This window comes from Suricata suricatta, chromosome 1 (genome assembly GCF_006229205.1).
Source record: "Suricata suricatta isolate VVHF042 chromosome 1, meerkat_22Aug2017_6uvM2_HiC, whole genome shotgun sequence".
Taxonomy (NCBI): Eukaryota; Metazoa; Chordata; class Mammalia; order Carnivora; family Herpestidae; genus Suricata; species Suricata suricatta.
In genome coordinates this window covers 24,905,910-24,932,446 of record NC_043700.1, presented here as the reverse complement: position 1 = coordinate 24,932,446, position 26,537 = coordinate 24,905,910, and the positions used below count along the sequence as shown (strand labels likewise).

Genomic DNA, 26,537 nt, shown 5'->3' with positions numbered 1-26,537 from the left:
CCTCTACATACAGCTCGTGGCTCTTAGGAAAGACAATTTCTTTGGAGAGTGTAGGACTAGAGACCATTGTGGCGCTCCCCTTCCTCCCCACAGCCTCCCAAGAGAAGCAAAGAGGGACCCTAGGGAACGATTGGTGGATATCAGAGTTTTCTTTTAAGGAAGGGGGTGCTGACATGTCACTTGCTGGCCAGGTCTTGGCTGATCAACCGGAACTCTGGGGCCTGCCTCGTGCTGTGGCTGGACGGACACAGGAGGGCTCCTGGGAGAACCTGAAATACAGTTTTTGGGTTTGCTGGCCATGAAATTGGGGCCTGACTCTTCCCTCAAAGAAACCTGAAGGCAGGGGTTGGCTGAAGCCCCTACAGGTGGCTGGGAGAGGAGGCAGGGGGAAGGGCAAGGGGCAATGATAGGAATGCCTTGCAATTTCCCAGCCACAGCCAAAGAGAGCTACCAGCTTGGGCAAAGGGAGCCCAGTGGCAAACTGCAGAAATGAAGGACTGAGGGGCATCCTAAGAGGCCATCTAAACATGCATTGGCCTTATTGGGCAATTGTGTCTTCCTGAAGAATCCATGTGCATCCAAAATAGAGTGGGTTGGGGGATGAGGGGGGAAGTGATGGTGGTGGGGAAGTGTACCTCATGCACCTACAAAAGGATCCCTGAGGAATTTTCCAGTGTGTGCACATCAGCTAGGGGGAAGCAGAACACAGCTCGGAGAAAAGTTTAGAACCACAGGCCCCCTTTCCCTGGCCTTGGGCTTGGCCCTGGCTCTAGAATAACCAGAGGTAGCAGGAGAGCACCAGAGAGGCAGGTTGATCGTGGGCTCAGGTGGTGGGTTGGAGAACAGAGAAGATTCTGCTGAATGGAGGGAGTGAAGGTTAGATTGGATTGTGCTGGACGTTCTAATGCTTGAATATGATCAGGGTGCAGGAAAATCTGCCGGAGATGCCACCAAGGCATGGGGACAGGAGACTTGACTGAATGGGCTGGAGGGAGACTGGAGAGAGAAGCACAAAACTACTTCCTGATTTCATCCTACCCCTGGGCTCAATAACCCATCACACAAGGAAGTTTCAGGAATGTTAACAGGTAACACTAAGTTTTCCAATTCTAAGACCTTTTTTTTTTGTTTTAGTGTTTCTGAAATCTGATGCCTTATAAATCCAAGTGCACATTTACTATTTTTCCCCCTGAAAATGCTTTTTGAATTTATGCTGTCTTAAAATATATTGCATTTTAAGATTGAGACTGTTTTGTCATGGGAAGGGCATTTAGAGGTTTTACAGGTTTTCAAGTGCTCTAATTTGCATGATTGCAAGTTGAATGTCACTCTCTGACCTTCCGGCTACAAGAAGTTGTGTTGTCCAGCCTAGGTTGGAATGTCAGAAAAGGGGCAGGATAGGAGTGAGCAGTGAATGGCTAGATACCGTAGGCAGAAAGTACAGGAATCTCCCACCCACATTCTTGGCAAAAGATGCCCAGGGAACCACAGCATAACCTGGGGTTTTGAGACCAAAGGATGAGGTGGGAGCAAGAATCCAATCTGGAGTAAAGGGTTGGTGGCACAGGATTATGAGAGTGAGTCCAGAGAGATTCTTAAAGGACAGAATCTTACAAATTAAAACAAAGCAAGGCAAAGCAAAATAAAACTACAGCAACAAAACAAATATCCATTAATCTATTGATGGATACTTAGGTGTTTCCTTGTCTTGGCTCTTGTAAATAATGCTGCAGTGAACAAGGGCGTGTAGATATCTCTTTGAGATAGTGATTTTGTTTCCTTTGGCTATGTATCTGGAAGTGTGATTGCTGAATTGAATGGCAGCTCTGTTTTTAATTTTTTGAGGAATCTCCATACTGTTTTCCACAGTGGCTGCACCAATTTACATTCCCACCAATAGTGCACTAGCCTTCCCACTTCTCCATGTCCTGGCTGACATTTGTTATCTCTGTGAGGTGATGGGTGTTAATTAAACTTACGGTGGTAATCATTTTACAGTATATACATATATCAAATCATTATGTTGTACATCTTGGAATAATGCAATGTTATATGTCAGTTATACCACAATAAAACTGGAAAAAATAAGCTATGGCAAAAAAAAATATTTTTTAAAGAGTAGTAAGTGCATTTGGTTGGTTCTACTGACAAAAAGAGAAGTTAAGGGGACCAAGATGAAAAAATTAAGTTGAACACTTTAAAGTAAAGTTGAGCAATTTGTTCAAAGTCCAATGATGATTAGCCAACTTCATGAATCACTGCCAATTTTTCTTCGATTTTATCTTTTAATGCAAAAAGTCTTCAAAATGAAAATGAAATAAGACAAAGATGCATAAGGAAAATACAGCTTAGGGTGGTAAAGAAATAGTAGGAAACATCTAGCTCCAGATCAGAAATACAGCCTTCTGACACAGCCACGCTTCTCACTGGGGACAATGACCAACCTTGCCTTTGCATGACACCTTTGCATGACAGCAGGACTTCTTGCTGAGCCTGGATAAGGCTTAAGAATCCTTCCAGGGTGGCACGTTGGGCCATACCCACCAAGTGCACTGTCTGCCCCCACAAGGCTACCTCCTACTACTGTAAGGATGCAAGTCTAAACCAAACTGACTCCATGACAGGCTTCAAGTTTCCCCTCTGTCCTTAGAGGTCTAAGTGTTGGTTTCCCAGAATCATTAGACAATAAAAGGGCACAGAGTGCTCAACCAGGGACGACCCTCATAACACTCAATCAGAAGCGGCCAGCTAAAATGCTTAACACTCCTAAGGGCAGGCCTAGAGATAGAAGCTATAGATAATCACTTATTGCTTAAGGCTAGTTACACCCTATGTGAGGGTCTTGGGTCCACTTTGTAATTGGTTAATACTCTAAATATTGTGGGTCCCGCCAAAAGTAACAAACACTCTGGACAATGTGTATGGTTAAAGTTACTGCCAATGATGTTAGGCGATAATGATTGGATCACTATACCTGTGTCACAATTTCCTGTAACTCCCTTTTCCCAGAACCCATAAAGGCCCTGCCCCGCCTTTGTTCGGGACTCTCAGCACGGATCCACTGCACTGGTGAAGTCTGTGAGCCTGAGCTTATGAGCCCGAAATAATAAATGCCTTTTGCTTTTGCATGCGTGACTCCATCTCCCTGGTGGTCTCTGGTTTTGGGGGATGATATTGAAATCTGGGCATAACACTACATGAGTTTTGCCTTCTCTGCCTGGATGTGATCTCACAACATCTGGGAAGAATTTAGAGGCAGATCCCAGAACCTTTGTCCTAATCTCTGAGACATCATGGGAAAGAGGATCTCCCAAATTTCAAAAAGGACACAAGAGGATTGCTACTTCCTGGAAAAATTCTAGAATTGAATGTTAAACAAAGGAATTGAAACTTCTTAGAAAAAGATCAGAGAGTCCACAAAAGCAAGTCATGCAATACTAACTGCATTCTCTTTTCATAATGCTTATATTCTAGCACATAAGGGGAATTCACAGAATCGGGCATTGGATAAAGTTCCTTAAAAACAGGTAGAAATATATTCATTGAATGAACTATGGTTTGGTGCACTCATGCGTGATTGAAAGCCTGTACCCGAAGAGAAAAAGCTGCTCTGTGAGTAGGTATTGATAAATCATTGTTGAAAGAGAAGAACATTAATTTATATATTTTATTACTTTTATTGCAGTCAACATTCTTATTAATGATTTGAGGCAATAGAAAAATATCTGTTGGCAGAGTTACCTGACATTTCTGATAAGACCATGATTACTTGGGGGAAAATAACAGACGTATGATCTTTATTTGTGGGTAAGGATGATTTATACCCCTTGTTTATGGAGAACAACGGTTTGTAGAATATCCTAATTTATACCCCAGATCTTGGTTTGGGTGATGGGAACAGGAATTTCCATGCTTGAATACTACTTTTGACTATCCCAGGTCCTTGGATGGTACATTATAGATATTGTTTCATAGTCATAAAATTTGTATGAGGTTTAAAGTATCATCTGATCAATCTTGGTCTAGCTTTTCGTTGTTTCTTCTGGCTAAACATCCTAAATTCTTTTAAGGTATCCTATGTCATGACATTTATAGTTTTTTTTTTAACATTTTTTCATTTTTGAGACAAAGACAGAATGTGAGTGGGGGAGGGGCAGAGAAAGAGAGGGAAACACAGAATCTGAAGCAGGCTCCAGGCCCTGAGCTGTCAGCACAGAGCCCAACATGGGGATCAAATCCCCAGGCAGTGAGATCATAACCTGAGCCAAAGTCAGATGCTTAACTAACTGAGCCACCCAGGCACCCCATGACATTTATAGTTTTAGCCTCCTATGCTCTGTGCTCTGAACATGGTCTAGCTTATCAATGTCCTCCTTAAGACATGACACCTGATTATGGATTCCAATACTCCAGGCAGGGTTTAATCACCTAAGAGTACAGCGTAATGAAGCCCAACTTTGATCTAGAACAACCAAATATCACATAAGTTATTTAGTATGTGCTTCATACATTTGGCTTCTACTGACTTGTAAGCTAAAGTTCCTAAATCTTTTTCATTTGAATTGCTGTTGAGACAAGTATTCTCCTTTTTGTCCCCATTGATTTTTTGGAAACTGAATGCATGGCTATACATTTACTCCTGTTACACTTTAACTTACTAATTTTAGCTTAATATATCAGTTAAAAGTTTTTAAAAATTTAAATGTATCACCAGTGTATCAGATTAGCACAAGTCACCTGCATTATTCAACAAAAATTTGAGTGCTTAGGATATTCTGGGCATGCAAAATCAACAAATATTTAGGTTATGAGTTCCAAATATTTGTAATCTGCCATAGAACCAATATCTATTTTTTAAATATTTTTTTAACTTTATTTATTTTTGAGAGAGAGTGCATGCGTGAATGCACACATGAGCTGGGGAGGGGCAGAGAGAGAGAGAGAGAGAGAGAGAGAGAGAGAGAGAGAGAGAGAATTCCAAGCAGGCTCTTCACTGTCAGCATGTAGCCCAAGGTAGGGCTGAAAGTGGGGCCCAAACTCACAAACCATGAGATCATGACCCAAACTAAAATCAAGAGTTGGATGCTTAAATGACTAAGCCACTTAGATGCTGTAAAAGATTTTTATTTTTAAATAATCTCTCTACACAAGTGGGGCTTGAAGTTGCAACCCTGAGATCACCAAGCAAGCCAGGCATCCTGAACCAATATCGTTTAGAAGAAATGATGAAGGAATTCTAGATAGTGGGAACATACCCCTACTTCTAACAGGTTTCTCTCCAAGCATCATTATGTCAAGCAAGGTTGTCCTGAAACTGGCCACCAAGCGTCCTTTTGCACTCTGCTTCCCAGTGCCCAATCCTGCTTATTGCAGACAAAGATTAGGTGCACATTCTCCTAATAGTCTAAACAAGCTCTTCCAGAATCTAGATCTTCAAATGACCCCAGTCCTGTAAACTTTCCTGGATGCACATGTCAGCTCTCATCCCTTTGATGCTGGCATCTTGAACTTTTTGCCTTCCATCACTGGAATGAATAAATAAGGAACAGTCAGGCATTCCTTGGGGGGTATGGTAGCAAGAGCAAATTTCTCAGAGTGAGGAGAACTGATTTGTCCTAAAGCCTAGCTGTGTGATGGGGAGCAAGTCATGCCATGTCACCAAGCTTTGGCTTCTCTGTCAGTGGAGGGGCTGGCCTGGCACAGATGCATCTCAACCACAGGATTAACAAAATAACCACAACTCTTCCTTTTGCATGGGAGATGGTAAAGTGCTCTACTCTGGGAGCATAGAGAAAAATGATTATAGTTGAACAAGTTGTTGTAAAGAGTATACTCATGTGACCACTGGGAGATCCTTTTGGAATTGCTTAAAATGCTCAATGCCAAAGTGAGCTCACTGATCCCAGGTTGTCAGCTCACAAGAGCTGAGGGCCCCGGGCCTCCATCTGGCTCAGATTTCTCTCTCCCAAGGCTGGAAAGTGTCAATGGCCACCTGCATGCTAGGTGGTCCTGCTTTGTCCTGGCTCTAAAGACACAAGATAGAGAACCCTCTCAAAGGAATAGGAGAACAAGGGGCTTGCTGAGGTCACCATAGATTTCACCCAGGGGTACAGCTCTGTTCTCTGTCCCACCAGAAAGGCCAGCCCCAGGAAAACTTGAGAAACAGGGACACACATCTTTGGGGCTCTTCCAATCCCTCTCAGGTGTCCTTATCAGCTACCTGTCTTCTTTTTGATAAGGACGGTAATGGAGATTGTCATCACCACTGTCATCACACACCAATTCCCAGTAAGCCAAAACTGAGAGTGAGCTGATAAGGGCTTACTGACTAAGTGCTGGAGAAAACCCTTCCAGGCTGGAAGGGAAGGAACTCTGCAGTTGAGCAACAAGAAGAAAAGCAGAATCCATTCCTCTGTCCCCTCTCCCCTTGCCCCAGGAATGGCCACAAGATCACTTCAGCACAGTCATCTTCCAGCAGGGCTCACCAGCAAGTCATCCGCCCTCCCCTCGCCCTCCTCTAGGCCAGTCTAACTCAGAGGTCCATGAATTTGGCTCACGGGCATGGGGACACAGCTAACAAGAAAGTGCATCTAAGCAAAACCAAAACCAAACGTAAAGTGTGAGTTTGAGTTCGCTGCTGCTCATCACACAGGTGCTACAGCAAGTTCATGGATGAGTCTAGATGAACACAGAACTCACAGCAAGACACTTCTATGGACACCCCAAATCTTGTCAATAGCTAATCATTATCAATGATGATTTAAGACCACCTCACCGTTGAGAGCTAAAAACAGCAACATCTTCCTCCCACACTGTCTGTCCCTTCAACTGCTTTCTTCTTCTCCATAAGAATCAATCTCATCTGATACACTGTATTTTTTTTCTCATTTATTTGTTCATTGCCTGGTGACCTCCCAGTGAGTGTCATCTCCATGAAGGTAGAGGCTCTGCTGGATTCATTGCTAGAGAGCATAGATCAGCGCCTGACACACAGGAGGTTCTCAGTAAATACTTGTGGTGAACGAATGAACAGTATTTATGATAATATTTGACACATAAGAGGTCAAGCATTAGATAAATGAAGGAAGAATGAGCATTTAGACTGGCAAATAGGAAGCACTCCATGTTGAATGAATGGATTAAAGCATCTAGAATAGTAACAACACACAGTAAACTCTAATAAGCTGTTCATTTTTCAAATATCAAAATTCCATCATCATGGGCTATTCTTTTCCCCCATATGCTCAAAGGACAGGAGAAGCTCCTAATTTGGCATTGAGGGAAGGTCATGTCAGCCCATTCCTGAGATTTCCTATCTCAGGGAACCCTAGGATAGGAACTGGGAACACAAGGACCCTGGAGGGGATTGAAGACCTTTCTTGTATGTCCTACAGAGGCTTCTGTGATTCTCATCTAATCTGACTGTGGATCTACATATATTGGAGGGTTAACAGTATCAACTGCTGTTCCCAGATGCAGCATTTCCTAACTAACAGATTAAGGAGCACAAGGTCGGAGGGGAGTCTCAAGATGTAAAAACGTTTTGCTGTTGCTGTTAATGAATGAAATGCTGCCATCCAAGAGGTTAGCTTTTAAACCCTGAAACTGTGTAAGTAGGATGCTTGAATATGCAGTTAAGTGTTAGGACGGCTTCAAGGATTCATCAGTTCTTTACTTGTGAGTGTGAATTCGCTCACTCAGCTTTTTCCCTCCAAACTCCTTATTGATGCCAGTCTGAAGTCGAGAAGGGGGGTTTTGCTTGGGATGGAAGACTGCGGGAGAGGGAATTTTGTAGCCAAGCCAGCAGTGGAAAGAACAGTGGAGGCGTTGTTGCAAATATTTGAGTCTTTGAATGACTGAATCAAGCGGATAGGAGGAAAGAAGTTTGGGGGTGAGGGTGGGATCAAATGTAAATTTTTCCCAAATGAAAACCAGGCATCACCCGCGTTGACTGCGCTCATTGTGCAAGACCAGGGAAACCAATGCTCATGACCTCGTTCCAGGGCAATGGTTTGATGCTAATTCAGTTGGGCAGCTGGAACCCAAGGAAAACCTCTATGTAAATGTTCCTCTAAACTTATTTCTTCTTTTCACTCCTTTGAAGGGTGTCAGTTTACAAGACTATGTCAATACTCAAGCAGTCTAACTGAAGCATCTAAATATACCATGCTCTGTGGCCAGGGGTTGGCCTTGATTCCATAGACGCACAGGCCTGACAGCCATTCATCTGCCTCTTCCCTACTTGCACGGACATTTTGTGACTTCTGTAGGTGGAGTGTGTCCCCTCTGCAAAGGCTGGCTCTTATCAGGAAGCAGCACCGCTGTCCCCTTGCCTTGAGCCTGCAGCCACAGAGATGTTTGGGAGGCATCGGCTCTCCTCTCCAAGGGTCAGGGGCGCTGCATGAACACAGTTATACATAGGAGCCACGTTTCAAGAATACTCATCGAGGGAAACCTGAAAGTCGATCAATGAGGGGGGTGGCTTGCAAAGTTTCTTTATAGATTCTGTCACTTGATGGGTGGTCTACAAGACCAAAGACACTTGCAGCAAAAATGATAAATCTCCAGGGCTGTTTGGAGACCTGTGATGCCTATTTGGACCTTCAGAAAACTTAAAGTCATCAACACAAACCACTGCTAGGCCCTTCTATGTCCTCTGCTATATTCTAACCAAGGGGTCCTCAACCCTACCCTTACGTCATTCCTGCCGTGGTGATGAGCCCTAGCTCCACTAAAGCAATCGGTCCATCTTTGGTTAACTTTGCCTGCCAGAAAAGTTCTTTATGACTGGCAGTAACAGGCAACTCAAATTAATGATACATTTAGATTTACAGAATTAATTATTATTTTTTTTATAACAGTAGGGATAAGCCCTAAGTACTCTCATTTTGGTTCTTAAAAACCCATGGTAGTCACTGCTGATAAAATCCAAGTCTCAATGTCCATAAGAATGGCCCCTCCACCCAGCCTTGGATGCTGTAAGCCTTCACAACAGGCAGGGCAATTGGACTCTGTTAACAATACAATAACTAACACTTACCAATGACGCAGTATTTACCACAAGATGGGCCTCATGCCAGGTGTTGGCACATACGCAGATCATTCGATTCCCACCATAGCCCTCTCAATGAGAATGCCATTATCCATGTTTCAGATTTTAAAAAACTGAGATTAGGTGACAGTGTGAGTCAGTAGCACAGCTGAGAGTTGAACCCTGGGGAAGGTTTGATTTCCAAGCTCAGGCTCTACACATAATGTTCCCTCCGAGGGTGGTCCTATCCCTGGCCAGTCCTCACAGACCCTTCAGGGCTGGACTGGATGACGGCATCAAAGGGGAGTTCTCAGCTGACACAAAATGGCCTGACTGTGGCCAGCACAAGGTCATTTCCCTTCTGATTTCTCAGCAGCCTAGTGGAAAGGTGCCTGCCCCCCCCCCAACTGTCAATGCCTAAAAGAGATTCCAAGAAAGCAGTAATAAGCAATGACATTTTTGGATTTGTCTTAACACTTGTGATGCATACCTTTATCTTTTATGTAACAGTAACAGACAGAATAACAGACTTTCCAAGTTAGTTGGGACTTTGCAGATCATCCAGTCCAGGCTTCTTCCTGATGTATCTGTTGGGGATAACTTTACAAAGAAGGAACTGAAGGTTGATGAAAACAAACCAAACATGAGCTTGGATATGAATGTGACTGGCCGGGCTGGAATCATTGCTTTTGCTATCGAGCGCCTTTGGGAAAGACAAGAGAATGTGTGGCCCAGTCCTTGCCTTGGAAGGATTTGGAGTGCAGGGAAATGAACAGAGCTGAGTTAGAGTCCAACTGAGCTCTGGCAATCTGTCTCAAAGTCCCCACGAATGAGCTCCTGCTCTGAAGTTCTATATGTTGAGGCAAAGGACAGAGAAATATCCCTGGGTATCTAGAAGGTTCCCTGCTAGCTACATGGAACGAAGAAGAAAACTCTTACTCACACTTTTCCTAGAAACCACTAAAGATGAGAAAGGTGGAATCCGTGAAAGTCTTTACTGTGTGACGATGATCAAGACCCTTTCAAGAACCACAGCTCTCTAAATATGCTTTCACTTACTGAGCTGTTGTCTGCTTCCTCCTAGGTTAGTTCACATCTGCAAGCTTCGGGTTTCTTATCTGCAAAAAGAGAATAACAAATGTACTTCTCTCCTAGGATTCCCATGAGGGTTAAATAAGATAATCTTAGTAAAACTTGTGAAAATAAACTTGAGAAAGACCCTGACACATAGAAAACACTCAGCTAACACTGCCTGTCATCATTATTATCACTCTGCCTCCTGGGAAAAGTCAGACTCATCTCAGAGAAACACTTTTCAAAAAAAGAGGGGAAGCTTTCTATTGTGTTTCATTTTCTTTTTTTCCCTTGCATTTAAAAAAATATAATTTATTGTCAAATTGGCTAACATGCAGTGTGTACTCTGTGCTCTTGATTTTGGGAGTAGAGTCCCATTCATCACTTACATACTACACCCAGTACTCACTTTCTCTTTTAAATTTTCTTGAATCATCTAGTGTACCAGTCTTATAATTCAGGCTATGGGGTATCTAGAGCTGGTGCTACGACTGAACTTGAGTTTATAGATGTGTCCCCAGCCCAATAGGGGATAGTGTGGGGTGGCAAGGAGAGGAGATGGTGAGAATATAAATAAAGGAGTTTTAAAGATTCTTGTTTCATTTCCTAAATACCTAAACTCAAAGAGATTGTTTCTGCAATGTTTTTTCCTAGGAGGACATTTTACAGAGTCCTCAAGTAATTTTATTAATGATCTCTCATTGATTGAAGATTTAATGTGCTTAATCCCTGAGTACATGATCTCTCTTGATCCTCCCAACGACTAGTTGAGATGGGCTCATTTGTCCCACCACAGCTTGCAGGGATGGGATTTGAACCCATTTTTAGCTTACCCCACAGCTCAGGCTCTCAACCACCCCCACTATCCTAAAAGCTCACCAGAAAGACAGTGGATCTGGGCCCTGTGTTAGGGTTCAGACCAATGAAGCTCAGAAAGAAATGAGTCTGTCACCGTGCTAGTACCCAGAACACCTGCCCTGGCAAACCTAGGGATCTTTGAATAAATCTCTTTAATAAAGAATAGTCCTTTGAAAAACAGTGTTGCAAGAATTAGGCTCTAGGGAGCCCAGTTGGGCAGGTTGTGGGAGCAGCTTCTAAGGGGAAGTTCCATGGGAGAGACTTCAAACAGGCCAGACCCAAGGTGATTCACTCCTAGGAACAAGAAGGCACGTGCAAACAGCCTCCAGGGTCACCTATTGTGAAGACTGTCTGGGCTTCCGCCATCTTCACTAGACACAAGGGCGGGGGAAGGGGGGCTGAGAGAGGGCCCACGGCCCCAGCTCCGTCAGTCCTCCAATCCACCCCAAATAAAAATGATAAAAATAACATTTGATAGGGACAGCTAATATTTTCTTAACCTTATTTAAAGTAAATAAAATTATCTTGAAAGACATTTTTAATACTTTTTTTAACTTTTTTAATTTATTTTGAGAGAGAGAAAGTGTGAGTAAGGGAGGGGCAGAAAGAGAGAGTGAGAGAGAGAGAGAGAGAGAGAGAGAGAGAGAGAGAGAGAGAGAGAGAATCCCAAGCAGGCTCAACACTGTCAACACAGAGCCCGAAGCAGGGCTCGATCTCGTGAACCATGAGATCATGACCTGAGCCAAAACTGGACGCTTAAACAACTGAGCCACCCAAGTGCCCCTTGAAAATTATTATGTAAAGTAATGTGAAATCTGCTTTTTCAAACGCAGCTTTAAGGTAAGACCCCAGGACTGGCCTCCATACTGCCCTCATCCACGGTTCCACCCCACGTCCCTTTTACATGGTAATTCCAGATCAAGATGAAACCTCACTGAGAACAAAAAGGTTGCTTACTATCTTCAGGAGGTAGGGGCAGGGTGGGGAGACAAGTCCTCAGGGAAGAGCACTCTCTGGTCACAGGTGGGATACAGAAGGAAGAGGGGTGACAACAGACACAAAGGGACAAAACAGCAGTCATCACAAAGGCCCTGCTTTACACTGCTCTGGGAAGCATCTGTGAGACAGAGTTGATACTTCGACATTGACCACTATCTAGTTCTTTCTACACAATGTAACATCATGACCCAAGAGCTTAGAAAACTTAGCCTGTTTTTAAGTGTCTTTATTCTACCATCATACATTTGGCTATGGTTTTTCTCTTTCTGCATTTGATCAGTTGTCTACCAGGGTATGGAATTCTACATTGGAAATCATCTTTTTAAGGCTCTTGAAACCTTGCTCCATTGTCTTCCCAGATCCACTGCTGCTCCTGAGAAGTTTAAAGACATTCTGTTTCTTTTTTGTTTAAGTTTATTTATTTTGAGAGAGAGACAGAGAAAGTGCACATGTGGGGGGGGGCAGGAGCAGAGAGAGAGGAGAGAGAGAATTCCAAGCAGGCTCCATGTGCTGTCAGTGCAAAGCCTGATGCAGGGCTCAAACCTACGAACCATAAGATGATGACTGAGCTGAAATCAAGAGTCGGATGAGCACCTGACTGAGCCACCTAGGCACCCCGAGATGTTCTGTTTCTTAATACTTAGTATGTGTCTAGTTCTTTCTGGAAACTTGCAAGATCTTCTTTTTATTCCCGCATTCTGAAATCCGACTGTGATGTGCCTTGATATGTATCTATTTTCACCTACTCTCTGGGCATCAGGTGGGCACTTTCCACCTGGGAATCTATATTCTTCAATGCTGGGAAATATTTGTCAATTATTTCATTGAGTATTTCCTTTCTCTGCTTCCTTTGTCTGGATTTTTAAATTATTTGTATGTTCATTCTCGTAGAACAGAAATTCTCAACACTCTCCTATACCAATCCTTAGATTTTTATTTCCTCTTCCTATTTTCTTTGTCTCTTGGTTTTACTTTTTAGGGGGTTTGTTTTGTCAAATCCTTCATTTCTACTATCATATTGTTAAATTTTCAAAAGCCCATATTTGTTGTTTTCTAAAGGACTCCTATTAAAAAAATAGCCACCATACCTTGTTGATGAATATTTTTTCTTACCTTCCTGAGGGCATTAATGTTAGCTCTTTCCCAAGTTGGATTTTTCCTGCATGGTCTCTTTTATCTCAAAGACTGTTATTTCTTCCAGTTTATTTTGTTTTCCATTTTTCTTCTGATATATGCCCATCCTTGACTGCTCATATTTATGAGGAAGGAAAACTCTATGTCCATGATGAAATTGGTTAAAGAATGTGGTTCTCAACTTCCGTGTATACTTGGGGGTCTTAAGATTTCAGGGCTCCACCCCTAGTGGTCCCAATTCTGTTAAGTCTGGAGCAGAGGCAAGAATTTGCATCTAAAGAAAAATTTTTTAAGTTTATTTGTTTTTGAGAGAGAGAGTACTCACTGGGAAGGATCAGAGAGAAAGAGAGAGAGAGAGAGAGAGAGAGAGAGAGAGAGAGAGAGAGAATCCCAAGCAGGCTCCACAATTTCAGCAAAGAGCCTGATGCAGGATTCAAACTCACCAACTATGAGATCATGACCTGAGCCAAAGTCCGACACTTAACTGACTGAGCCAGCCAGGTGCCCCCAAGGTTTTGCATTTTTATCAAGTGCCCAGGTGGTGCTGATCTGCAGGTTTGTGGAACCAATGCTCTGACTGTCATTTTCTCGAGGACTCTGCAAGATTATCTTGAAGTATTTCCCTTTTGGCTGGCCAGATTCCTCAAACAAGGACTTCCCAATCTTAAGGTCAGGGTGCAAGGCTGGTTCCAGTATTTCCTTAGCCGAAGAAGGCTGGGATCGAGGATTTCATCATTAGATATGTAAATATCCATTAGATCTGCCTGTCTTATTGTGGTGTTCTTGCCATCAACTATTTCTGGCGTCTTACAGTCCAGAGGCTCTCTGTTTCACACTCTCCAGAGGTAGACCTCTTGACCTGTGCCAGTGGGGTGAAGGATAGTCCCTCAGCTGGGCAGTGTGGAAGAAGAGGCCTGGGGATCTAAATGCTCCCTAAGCAGACTGTCAGCTGATCTTCTTAGAGCCTCGCCATTATCCCCAGGTACCAGATCCCCAGTTTGGGGGGTGGGCCGAAGGCCAGTAGGTTTGCTTCTCACTTCCCAGTCTGCCAGTCTGATTCTCCTTTCTTGGGCTTACAAACCCAACTGCCCTTGTGTTCCAGCTTCCTGCTCCCAGGATTTTGTTGTTCCTGTCAGGTTCTTCATGTCCTCTGTCCTTATGGGTTTATACCACTTTTGAATCCCCAAGACCGTCATTTTTAGTAGGCTTTCAAGAGGAAAGGGAAATAAATGAAAATGTTCAATCTGCTGTCTTTACCCAAAAGTCCCAAACAGCACTATGAAAAGATTTGGTTTGCTATTAACTGCAAACCATTCTGAGCTATTTGTATTTGTAAAGACAGATGTGGCCTCATTGTGACCATTTCAGGTTTATGGGCTATTTTTTTCTTTCTGTCCTAAAGAAAGCTTCCTATTTTAAAATCATGTTGTTTTAAGCACATCTCTAATAATGACCCTAGAAGAAAATATGGAGACTCTCAGTCTTCTGGCTTCTCAGGCTTCTGTTAATTAGAAAATGCCCTCAAGAAACAGCAAAGCTCTAAATCAGATTCATTTTGATATTCAATGCAACATATTCAAGTTGTCAGAGATTTTACAATGCTTCTAATGAAGTACTCAGCATAATGAATTGTACAATTATAACAAAATGGGGTTCTAATGAGCAATTATCATTCCAAGAAAGAACATTCCAGGTTTTTTTTTATTCTCCTTCTCTCAAACTGGAGGCTAACAAGTAGTTATGAAAAAAATTAATGGGGAGTATGTAGCGCAGTGCTCAGCTGAAATGACTCTTACAAACCCAGTTTTGCTCTAAGTTTGTAGTGGCGCTATAGCTTGAACAATGGGTTCACAAGGCTGGTGGTTGGAATGTAAACTGGGGCAGCCACTCTGGGAAACAGAATGGAGGCTCTTCAGAAGGTTATAAGTGGAACTACCGTATAACCCAGCAATCCTACTTCTGGGTATATATCCAAGGGAAATGAAACTAGGATTGCTATAGTTTACTCCTCTGTTTATTGCAGCATTATTCATGATAGCCAAGATACAGAGACAATATTCATGTCTGTCAATGGATGAATGGATAAAGAAGATATTGCTGTGTCTGTCTCATCTGTGTGCAATGGAATATTATTTAGCCATGAAAAGTGGGGGGTACTCCTGCCATTTACAGCAACATGGATGGACACTGAGTGCATTTTGCTAAGTGAAATAAGACAGGGAAAGACAAATACTGTATGATCTCACCTCTGTGTGGAGTCTAAAGAAGCTGAACTCTTAGAAATAGAGACTAGAATAGTGGTTATCAAGGGCTGTTGGGGGGGGGCGTGGGAGATGGAGAGATACTGGTCAAAGGGCACAAACTTCCAATTATAAGATGAGTAAGTTCTAGGGATTTAATGTAGAGCATGGATATTTTAGTTAATAATTCTGTATTACATACTTGAGAGTTTCTCAGAGAGTAGATCTTCAATGTTTTCACCAGAAAAAAGAAATTAGGTGGCATGATGGAGGTATTAGTTAATGCTGTGTCGTAATAATTTTGTAATATGTAAGTGTATCAAATCAACATGTTATACACCTTAAACTAGGATCTTGGGATCCTCCCTGATCCACGTGAGCTTACACATATATGAGATGGAGCTGTATGGAGGTGGGGGTCAGGCAGGAATTCATTACTAGCTGACCTTGGCTGTGAACTGGGTCTCTTCCCTGGAACACTAGCCTTCCGTTCTGCTTTGAATCTGTGGTCTCACGTGACAATAGGAAGGTAAATGACCCAGAGTTTCTCCATTGATCCGAGGGAGAAAAGTCTGTGAATCCTTGCTCAAGTTAGAAGTTTCCCTTTGCTGAATGCCCATCTTGTCTGGGCTGTGATCACTACACTAGATGATTTGCCACAAGTGAGTTTGTACTCATAATAATCTTCAAGGTGCGCATTTTATAGATGAGAAAAGCTGAAGCTTCACGATGCTAAGGGAAGTGGCCAAAGTCTACAGGCAAAAAGACCAGAGGCAAGTGTGCCTGGTTCTACACTCCAGCCAGACTTCAAGGAGGGAGCCTCTACCTTGGATGGACCCTTCCTGTTTTCTTACTAATCCTCTCTGTGACCCAGATGAGTCTGTTTGCTCACTTCCTGCTTTTGTGAACCTGCTTTGTACAACCCCAGGGGGCGCTGATCACATTGTGGCCTAGACATATGTAATGTGGGAGCTCTGCTTACACCATCTGCTTTCCTCACTGGGATGGTGAGTAATAAGAAAAAATTATCATTGTTATTGATTATCATGTTTCTGTAGCAAGTAATAGAAAACTCTAAATGGACCAGCTTAAAAAAGTAAAGAAAAAAAGTAAAGGAAAAGTATTAGCTCATATAAAAGAAGTCTTGGTAAAGAACACCTGTAAGCATGGTTAAGTGGATGAGTTCACAGTCCACCAGGGTCCTATTTCCTCCTGTGGTCTTGCTCTGCCATTCGCAGGGCACTGTCATTGCTTCACTGGGCTTCCCCGGGCCTGCAAGGTGTTCCCTGCTATTCCCAGCATCACAGCCAGACACAGCAGCATCCAGTAGAAGAAGAGAAACACAAATTGGATGACTGCTCTTCCAAGTCAAAGTGACAAGAAAATGTAGGAAAAAAGCTCATTAGTGTGGGCCCTATGAATGATTTTTTTTGGACATGATATCTGAAGCACAAGCAATGAGATAAAAAATTAACAAGTGGGACAAGCTTCTACACAACAAAAGAAATGATCAACAAAAGGAAAAGGTGACCTAGACAATGAAAGAAAATATTTGTGGACCATATATGTGTAAAGGGTTGATCCCCAAAGTATATAAAGAACTCACATAACTCAATGGCAAAAACCAAAATAATCCAGTAAAAAATAAAAGGGCAAGGGACCTGAATAGACATTTTCCAAAGAAGATACACAAATGGCCAACAGGCACATGAAAGGTGCTCGGCATCACCAGTCATTAGGAAATGCAAATCAAAACCACACTGAGGTACCACCTCACCCCTGGTAGAAAGGTTATTATCAAAAGAGACAAGACACAACAAATGCCGGCGAGGCTGTGAAGGAGACGGAACCTTCATGCACTGTTGGTGGGAGTGTGAAATGCTGCAGCCACTATGAAAAACAATATGGAGGATCCTCACAAAGCTAAAAATAGAATTACCATATGATTCAGCAATCTCACTTCTGGGTATATATCCAAAAGAAATGAAATTGCTGTGTCGAAGAGACATCTCCATCCCTGTGTTTGCTGCAGCATTATTTAGAATACCAAGACATGGAAATAACCTAAGTTTCTATTGACAGTCCATTGACAGATGAATGGGTAAAGAAACATGAAATATATATACAATCGATATATATGTATATACATAAAGAATATATATATAGTATTTATTTAGTTAGTTAATTAGTCAGTGAAATAGTGTTCAGCCACAAAAAGAAGAAAATCTGGCGATTTGCAACAACATGGGTGGACCTCGAGGACATTGTGCTAAGTGAAATAAGTCAGACAGAGATAGACAAATACTATATGGTCTTACTTATATGTGGAATCTAAAAAACAAACAAACAGACAAAAATCACAAATTCATAGAAAAAGAGACCAGATTTGTGGTTAATAGAGGCAGGGATTGGGGGGCGGGAGCACTGGACAAAGGTGGTCAAAGGTACAAACTTCCAGATATAAGACAAATAAGTAGTGGGATCCTGTGCAACATGAGGACTATAGTTAACACTGCTGTATGGTGTATTTAAAAGTTATTGAGAGATTAGATCCTAAAAGAGCTGCTCATAAGGAAAGAAAACACATTTTTTTAGTATCTATATGGGAAGATAGATGTTACCTAAACTTATTATAATTATTTTCCTATATATGTAAGTCAAGTCATTATGCTGAGCATTTAAGCTTATATAGCACTGAATGTCAATCATATTTAATAAAACTGAAGGAAAATAATCAAGGCAATATTTCCAACAGTCTTCATGTAGGCCTGCACTTACGCCTCACTGGGCAGAACAAGGTCAACCTTAAACCCATCACTAACAAGGGGTCCAGGGTCGCTCTGATTATATTAGACTAGTTTGGGTTTGCTCCCGAGTCAGGTTAGGAAAAAGTGGCCAGATGGACAAAACAAGGGCTCTGACAGCAAGGAGTAGGAAAGGACTGGCCAGTGGATCGAAAAAACACCAGCAACTGCTATGCAAGTGAAGAGTGCTAAACTTCTGTGAGGATCGAGTGCATAAAATCAAGATTTTCATGTTTCTGTGTTTTCTGCTGTTCTTTGAATTAGGGAAATGGGTCCGAAAGGGGCTGGTTGGGGCCTCTGTTGAAGAGATACAAAGACACTAAAGAAACTTCATCTATGTTAGGACTTCAACTAAATTTCCAGGCATTTGGAAAGTGCTGTCACTGAGTAGTGTATGTAACTATCAATATTTCAAAACAGCAATAGGACTGAGAATCCATAAAGAAATGGGTATGTATCTTTTAGGTTAAAGATTAAGATACAGGCTGTCGTCAGCTGATGAGAAACAAGGTGAAGGCTGGGACCCAAAGGTGCCAAAGATGACATACACAAAGAGTTGCTGCAACTGCCCAAAATCTAATTTCTGTGTCCCGAGCTACACCATACAGTTGCCAATTGCTCTGCATTTCCCAAAAGTACTTGGACGAGTTCTTTGCCAGGCTAAGTGATGCACCTGAACCTCTCCTTACTTATTACACTTCCATCAGCAGGGGGTTTGCTCAGTTCAGTAAAGTGGGGACATTTTTTGGGGACATTTGATTCTCCTGTATTATTCTTGCAGAAACTGAAGATTCATTATCTGTCATTTACACGTCCATTGACCTAAGCCAACAATCAAAATTCATGAAAAAGAAAACATCTCTTTTAAAAACATAAATCTGATGATGTTACTACCTATTCAAAAAGGTTTCATGCCATCCAGCTGTCTGTGGAACAAAATTCAAACTATTCAACTGAACATCCAAGACCTTTGGGAATCTAATCCCTCTCCCCCCTCCACTCCTGTTTCCTCCAGTCTTTCCAGATCCCAGTGTTTCTGGAAGGTACAAACTTTCACATTTCTGTGTCTTTGTCCAACCTCACTGCTCTATTTCTACATTTTCAATGCCTATTCATCATTTAAGACCCTCATCAAACTCAGTTCCTCCAGCAGACTTCGTTTATCCTGTGTTGAATAAGCAGAATGAATCACTCTATCACTATGGGCTCCCATCTGTGTTTCTACTTCTGTTTCATGCTTTTGACAGTCGCCCTCTAATAAAGATAACTTAGTGTCTTCTCATCTTTCTGGGTCACTAAATTCCTAGAAGGGAGATCAGCTAGATCTTCATCAATCTCATTTCTTCTTTCTGGGCACACAGGAAGACCTCATTCTCCCAGGCTCTCTTGAAGTTCATGTGAGGTTATGTGTTTGGGTTCTGACTGATGGACGTGGGTAGAAATATGAGCATCTTTCAGGATGATCTTTAGAAAGCTAGTCTCTAATAATATTTTGATGAGCCTCCAGTCCTGTTTTGACCTTCTGTGGATCAAGGCCAGAATCACAAGCTAAAAGGAGCCTGGATCCTTAAGTAATTGCTTGTAAAACAGCTACCTACGTAGAGCTGCCCATCCTTACTGGAGATTGTGTAAGTGAGAAATAAACCACTACTACACCAGGCCACGGAGATTTAGGGATTTCTTTTTATTGCCATATCACCTAGCTTTTTTCAACTAATACAATTCTGGAGGTAGAGGGGACCCTGTATTATTCATTTTTTATTCCCCCCCTGGTGCTCAGCGCTTTGTATGTCTTTCCAAAGCGAAATGAAGAGTGAATAAAATACCTATCCTGAAAATTATATATATTCACCTAAGAAAGGACTGCAATTCCCTTAAGAACAATATTGCTGTTTTCCATGAACATGAGATTAATGATTTAACAAACATGTGTCTCCGGTATTTGCTGGCAGACTCAGCAATGAGAGTGAGGGGAAGGTAGGTGGAAAGGGTTGCTACAAGGAACAAGATATTCTCCCCAAGGTTGGCTTTCCTCATTCTTCAGGACATAGCTTATTGTCCGCCTCTGTGGTAAGTCCTTCACAGCTCACCCCACTGCAGGAATACCCACTTCTCTAATATTCCCTATCTTAGCAGTTATCTTCATAGAGTTTGCCCTGGACTCTAAGTATCTGCTTGGTTTGAATTCCAGCTCTGTAAGGGAAGCAACCATATCTATCTTGTTTGCTGTTGTTTCCAGGTACCAAAAGTATGTCTGGTTTGTGGTAGGCTCACACGCATGATGATGAGTAAGGGAAGGAAGGAGACAGAAGAAGTACCAAGTAATAAAATCACTATCTGGTGGTGGTTGTGGTGGTAGGTCCAAACAGCTCACACTTCAAGAGCCCCAAAGTCACCTTTGTATACAGCAAAATAATCAATGCTACTTCCCAGAAAAGCTAAAATTACATTCAGCAAAATATATTGAAGAAGAAAGAAACATGACTGATGCACTAAAAATATGTCCACGTAGCATGGTTCAGACACGGTTTTACATTTATAGAAGGAAGTCTTAGTTAACTGGAAAAATTATCCAACCCAACACAATTCCCCAAAGAGTCGAAATAAGTGAGATATTGCTAATCATTCGTTCACCAATTCATGATCATTTTCCAACAAATATTTACTCTGTGTGTAGAAGACAATTTTTCCAGAAGTCGCTGGGAATTCTAAACAGTAGATGACACACTCCTTCCTCCTCCTTTTCAATGATTTATAATATAATTGAAAACATAAAGGAAAGAGGCTCTTGTTTCCTAGTTACACCTGAAACCAGGCACAATGGCCCTATTTCCATTTTGAGTCCAGGGTTGTACCTGACCTAGAACCCTAAGAAAAGTGAATTGTATACTAAACACAATCCCTATTCTCCAATCCCTGCTTCTAGCCACCCACACCTCCTTCTATAGTACTTTTCATGAAAAGATGCAATGCATTCTACATAGTAAATACTCAGTCAATGTTTGCTATGTAAACAAACACACCTACGGAGGTCACTTTTCTATGGATTTCCTCTTGTGAAGAAAACACATCTCCCCTGTCTTGTGCTCTCCCAAAGGAATGGTCTCCACATTGTCACTCAGCTTCTGCTATCTGTGGGTCAAAGGCTGGCAGTATTTCTTGAAACCCTCATAGTTATTGGACCTTCTAGGGCCATGGCCAGCTTGCCTCCCAGACTTGCCAAAATGGCCTCCTGCCCTGTCTCCCCATCCTGAAACAGCAGCTCCATCCTGGAATTTGGGGCGAGGTTCTGAGAGGTGGAGGCCTTTCTTCCTTGATACCTATCTCAAGTGTAAAGCAAGCTGAATGTTTCTGTTGACTTTTTAAACTTGAGTGATTCCAATGTGTTCCTTAGAAGGCCGCTTAGTAAAATAGAAAGAGCCCTGAACCAATAGTCCAGAAAACTTGTTTTCATGTTCGGGGACTGCCCATAACTAACTGTGTGATCCAGGACATCCAGGGTCATAACCTCTCTGGGTTGGATCAAAAGGTCCTCACCTTTCAACTCTAAAACACTACAAATGTATTTTTCATACTAACAGCATAGGTTCTATTGACCAATATATTGAGCTGTTTCCAGAGAGAAAACAGTTCATTGGTATGGCAGGTGTCCTAGGGGCTGCCTGCTGGACTGTCGTCAAACAAGACAGAGCTCAACAGCTGTCAGGTGTCCATCTGACGGCTCCAAGAAAATATCTCACCTGGCAAGGTGTTTCTTTGATGTTTCTTCATCTCAGTATTTGCTTGACACTTGGGGCTTTATTTCTACGGAGGCTTTTCTAGCAAATAGGATGTTTAAATCAATAAGTCTTATGGTATTATTTAAGTTAAACAAACAGCAATTGTGAACAGAAGCTGATTTGAATGGCTTGAATTTATTTGTACGTGAGATGATAATTCGCTGCATAATCCACTGCTTTGTTCAAGGCTAGCGCTGAAATCCCAGGTCCCTGGACTGGGATTAGACTGCCTAATAATCCAAAGGCTCTTCAGAGATTATCTCCACTTCACTCTGGAGATGGGCATCTGAAAGATACTTTCCCCTGAGCTTCCTGAATTTGAAGAAACAGCACTTACAAACCCTTCCTTAAATAACTATTTAACTATCAAGGTCATGAAACTGAATGCAATGAAGCACCAGTCAATCATTAAAGATAGGCTTTTGAAGCAATGTTCATTGTTACTGTCATTACTTCTGCTAACAGGAGGGGGAAGAAATCACTACCTCATTTCTTTCTGCCAAGTGGAAAGCAGTTTCAGTGGGTTCTGGATCTTAAACTGGAGAGTTTTTCAAATTCATAAAAGTTAATCTGGGGATACGGACTTCCAGCAAGAAGACTGGCAGGTGACCAGGGACAGTCTCTGCTTTGAACTAGTAGTAACGTCTGGCCCGTCCCCATTTTCTCAGGTGGGTTCTCCCAGGGAGCCTAACCTGTATATTCTTTTTTGCTTCTTAAGCCACCATCTGGAAGCTGTTCATAATGCTGGTCCAGCCTAAGGAGAAATCACTCCCTCTCCATCAACACCCACCAGGCGAAAATAATCAGATATCAATTACTTGGCTGAGCGAGGACAAAATAATTGAAGTGGACCCTGCTGCTGGCACAATTTCCATAGCTTCGGTTGGCATTTATCTAGCCTGGCAGCAGCAAGCTATTTCCCCTTGAACAGCTGTTAATTAGAAAGGGGCTGTTTTCCTTAATGAATTGATAATTCAGCTTATTATGTTAAAAATAATTTTTAAAATTTGTTTCCTCAGGAAAGAAATGGCATACACCGAAGGGAACAGTGGTAAAGGTCAGGCATTGGAGGTTTCTACTGTAGGATTTTTTCCTAATGCTGTTAATCCATAAAGCCTCCAGATATTTCACAGCAGCATTTCAAGGGATCTCACCACCTGCCTGGGTCTCTGGCATGGTGAATTGCTTAGCAATGCTTTGGGGAGGCACATATGGACATGGTATTGCTGTTTTTGTATGTTTCCCATGCTGTGTAAATGACTAACGTAGCCACCCTCCTCTTCCTGCAACGTAGGAAAGAGACAATGCAGTGGGTCCTCAGCTTTGTGCAGGAGATCATTTAGGCCAGAATGCCAAAATGGCGTGATGAACATTGTCAGTGGTTCACTGTGGCCTCTTCCTCAATCTCACAAGGAGGTTGGGGGGCTAAGAACCTACAGTGTATTGCCCCGTTTTCTCCTCTGTCCTTTTCACTCTAGGAAATGGTATTTTAATGGGCTCAATATGTGCCAGGAATTACTTCAAGAGCTTAACATGCATTAATTCCTTTTATCCTTACAACAACCTATGTGGCAAGAACTATCATTGCCCCATTTTAAAGATGCGGTAAATGAGACACAGAGGATTTAAGTGTCCAGATTCACAACTTGTAGATGGCAGGGCTGGGATTCCAACCCAGGCACCCTGACCCCACTGCTCATGCTCTTTACCATTTCACAAACTGAAATTAATGAGTAGGTGCTAAATTTCAGCTGTGTGATGATTCTAGGAATATCAGCGATGTAAAATATTTGAAGGGCACCTGGGTGGCTCAGTCGGTTCAGTGACCGACTTCAGCTCTGGTCATGATCTCATGGTTCATGTGATTGGGCCCCGGGTTGGGCTCTGTGCTGACAGCTCAGAGCCTGGAGCCTGCTTCAGATTCTGTGTCTCCCTCTTTCTCTGCCCCTCTCCTGCTCGTGCTCCATCTCTCTCTCAAAATAATAAATAAACATTGAAAAAAAGATCCTTGAAAAACCATATATAAGGTCTTGTGCTTTCAGATCAGTTGCCTCTAGAGGCTGCTCTAGTTGGCACTGAAAAAAAACTACAAATGAAGAAGCTGGGCTCCTTTTTTTATTCCTTGAAATCTACCCTCCACCTCCAGCCCAGGTCTTTGCTACCTGCTTATCTGGGAAGGCCACATCTTCGTAGTCCTAACCTGTATCGTCCATCAACTCAAGCTCTCCCAATTGCTGGTCCTTGAAGCAATGGTCTTGGCTCTGGGTTCCCCCACCCCCACCGGCCCCCCGGCTGCACAGGGACTCCTGATCCTCTCCCCTCTCTCCCGAAAGGTGTTCAGCTGCTGGTTTTCTCCCCACACTTCAAGTTTCTCCACACTAAGCTTCTCATCTCATATAGTCTCTTCTCTTTGACTATGCACTGTTTGTTTCAACATAAACAGAAAAAAGGCCACATGCTGGCCACCCAATGCAGGCCCCTGCAGGTCACGTGCTAGAGTCTATGACCCAGTTGTCTCTCTGCCTGTAGGTCTTCTCAGTCTACCCGGCCCTCCTGCTTCCTCTCTACCTGCAATGTAGATGCCCCGTGATGGGCTATCCAGGGAAAGAAAAGCTAGGCACAACCAGAGACCAGGAGGGCAGCTCACAGTGGGAAATGAGCACATCTTCCGGAGTCTATTACATCATTGCTGCCATTAAAGAATGACCAAAACATGTGCAAGAATCATAGGCAGGAGGCTGAGCGGAGTTTCTAGAGCATGACACAGAAAATTCATTTAATTCAGATTAATAGGGGCAAACGGAAGACTAAATGAATGTTAAAGAAGTAGATGTCTACCAGGCCACCTAAAGTTGCCGTAGCTATGGAACCTGTCACTCCCCACTAAAGCAACTGTTTGTCACCCGCCCCCACCCCAGGCTTGACCGTTACTTTCTTCCTTGAGTTCTTCTTTCCTTCATGTTCGGTCAGCAGGTCCTATTGGCACTACTTCCAACAAACACCTAAAGCTTTCATATATCTGCATCTCCGTTTCTGCCTCGCTGGTCCATGCCACCCCCATCTCTGCCCACACTTTCCCTCCAGCCTCCCAACTGGTGTCCCCGTTCTAGGATGCTTCTTCCTGCCCATTGTCCACACGACGGCCAGAGTGAGCTTTTAAAAACACACATTGGATCCTGTGACTACACCGCTTAATGCCTTCCAAAGTCTCTAGGTTGCATAATGGACTAAAACCCAAACTGCTTGCCATAGCTCACAGGCCTCTGCAGTTCTGGACTCTGCCGACCTTTCTTACCTGACCATGTGACTGACTCTCTCTCTCTCTCTCTGTCCCCAAACCGTAGCCACACCAGACCTTGTCTCTCCACTGTTCTTACCAACAAATCCACCCGCGAACACTGAAGAGCATCTACTCAGAGAGAGGCCTTTGGCGACGCCGAGTCTCAACTCCCCACTCCCGCCTGGTCCTTTGATTTCCCATATCCCATTCTTGTCATTCGCTTGCTTCATAGCACCTGTGCCGACCCAGAATGCTATTGTTCATTGTGATCTGTCTTCCCCATGAAGACGAGAGCTCCCTAGCTCTTGCCTGCTGCTCTATCTTCAGCGTCCAGAACAGTGCCAGGGTCAGGGCACAGCCTAACAAAGGTTACAAATGGCCAGAAGGTATAAAAGGGCTTGAGACTAGGGAACATTGAGTTTTCTTCCTGGCTTTCCACATACTAGCTGTGTCAACTTAGAAATGCCACTTTGGTTTTTCCTTCACTGAGGCTTGGATGGTAATGAAGATTCTCTTAAGGTCTCGGTTCTACACATGGGAGGAAAAGGCTTAACCAAGTGGAGTAGCTTGAGGCTGGGTCTTTTAAAAATAGATAGAAGTAGCTATCAGGCCCTGAAATACTTTGTGATTCAAGAGAAAATGAGCTTATGTTCTTTTTAGTTTTAAAAGTCACATATGGGGGCGCCTGGGTGGCTCAGTAGGTTAAGCGGCCAACTTCAGCTCAGGTCATGTTCTCGTGGTTTGTGAGTTCGAGCCCAGTGTCTGGCTCTGTGCTGACAGCTCCCAGCCTGAAGCCTATCTTCAGAGTCTGTGTCTCCTTGTCTCTCTGCCCTTCCCCTGCTCACCCTCTGTCTCTCTGTCTCTCAAAAATAAGTAAACATTTAAAAAAATAAATAAAAGTCACATACATTATATTTGAATTTCTCTTCAAATTGTTCTCTGTGTAAGGCATAGGTTGTATTTCTCAATCAATCACAGCATTTTTAAAAAATTTATTTTTGAGAGGCAGAGAGAGAGAGAGAGAGAGAGTGCAATTTCATGTGCATGAATGGGCGAGGGGCAAAAAGAGATGAAAACACAGGATCTGAAGCAGGCTCCAGGTTCTGAGCCGTTAACACAGAGCCTGACACAGGGGTCAAACCCATGAACTGTGAGATCATGACCTGAGCTAAAGTTGGATGGTTCACTGACTGAGCCACCCACATGCCCCAATCCCAGCATTTTATAGATTAGATCCTCTGGTCTCCTACCAGCATGGGAGGATTAAGTTCTGAGTTAGTCTGTGACTCCATCAATGGCCACAAAAAACCTGACTCATCATCTGAGTCTCTTGTCCCA

General features: G+C 42.8%; 1 long non-coding RNA gene across 5 annotated transcripts in view; it reads right to left on the bottom strand.

The window, feature by feature from the left end:
• The window catches only part of LOC115288278, a 64,232-nt gene that overhangs the window by 18,821 nt on the left and 18,874 nt on the right, over nt 1-26,537 (bottom strand). For 2 of the 5 annotated variants that reach the window (XR_003906918.1, XR_003906915.1), the window contains 2 exons: nt 10,091-10,149; nt 9,522-9,734 (listed from right to left, as the gene is read on the bottom strand). This is a non-coding gene — a long non-coding RNA (uncharacterized LOC115288278). The remainder of the gene's footprint in view (nt 1-9,521; nt 9,735-10,090; nt 10,150-26,537) is intronic. The other 3 variants (XR_003906919.1, XR_003906920.1, XR_003906916.1) reach the window with 3 other exon arrangements.